The sequence below is a fragment of the Myotis myotis genome, unplaced genomic scaffold, assembly GCF_014108235.1.
Source record: "Myotis myotis isolate mMyoMyo1 unplaced genomic scaffold, mMyoMyo1.p scaffold_m19_p_3, whole genome shotgun sequence".
Taxonomy (NCBI): Eukaryota; Metazoa; Chordata; class Mammalia; order Chiroptera; family Vespertilionidae; genus Myotis; species Myotis myotis.
Genome location: NW_023416335.1, coordinates 174,794,339 through 174,795,414, shown reverse-complemented (window position 1 = coordinate 174,795,414; position 1,076 = coordinate 174,794,339). Strand labels below are relative to the sequence as shown.

The window sequence follows — 1,076 nt, the reverse complement described above, 5'->3', positions numbered from 1 at the left end:
CTGTCTGTTTCCTTTTCCCCATCCCCCACCCACCCCAACTCAGGCTCCCTGTCCGGCTGCTCTAGGGGTAAGAGAACAGAGCAGAGAGAGAAGACTGAGCTGAGTCTCCCCACCCCTGCCCCCAGCTATGAGAGCGCAGGCCTGGATAGGAAGCACCGAGGTTCCAGTGAGGGACAAGGGCCTCTTTCCAAGGCACAGAGGCTACCTCAGCGTGGCCACTGATTTGTTCAGATCTGGACAGTGTGCTGGCCTGGAGCTGGGGGTGCAGTGCCTCCAACTGACTGAGGAGGACAGGGATATGAGGGCGCTGCTGGGGCTGCACAGTCAGTCATCACCGAGGCCAGCAGCTGCCACCATGCTAAAGAGCACCCGGGGCTTTGCGGGATGCAGAGTTGGTTCTGTACGGCCAGGGCCACGCTGTCACCCTTCTGGAACACCATGCCACAAGGCCTTCCCCGAGCATCACAGCACACAGCACTCAGCCTGGGGACGGCAGGGCCCGAGCCTGGCGGGAGCCCTCCACATGGATGCGTGCCTGATTCATGGGACCCGAGTCCATTAAAACCGGCTGCCCCTCATCTCCAAGCAGGGTGGTGTGTTGGTGGGCCTCAGGTTGCTGTGGGCATAACCCTGGGCATGACTGGCTTCAAGGCCTCTGTAGACACCCAGCAGCAGCTGAAGGGTTTGATCTTCAGTCAGGAAGTTGCCTTTGTCTCTCAGCCTTCCTATCTCACTCCACAGCGTACCCCTCTGGGTTGCAGACTCCATCCCAGGCCTCAGCCAGGGGGGTGCAGGAGGCAACCAATCGCTGTGTCTCTCTCATGCCGATGTTTCTCTCTCTGCTTCTCTAGAATTTTTGTCAATTTGGGTTTTTCTCAATGTTTCCTCAGGTTTAGATTCCATCTTTTTAGGCAGGAAAATACATACCTGATATTGTATCAGTATTAGAAACTCAAGGTTGGTTGAATCATAAAAAGAGTAATTCGCTAATTTCTTAAAGGAAGATTATGTCAAGTCAGAAGCTATGGTGGGTCTGAAATGTTAGCCTGCGTGCACGGAGATAGGTAGGTAGGTAG

General features: G+C 55.0%; 1 pseudogene; it reads right to left on the bottom strand.

Moving 5' to 3' along the window:
* Positions 1-227: 227 nt before the first annotated feature.
* On the bottom strand, positions 228-768 carry LOC118650698 (annotated as a pseudogene).
* Positions 769-1,076: the final 308 nt, after the last annotated feature.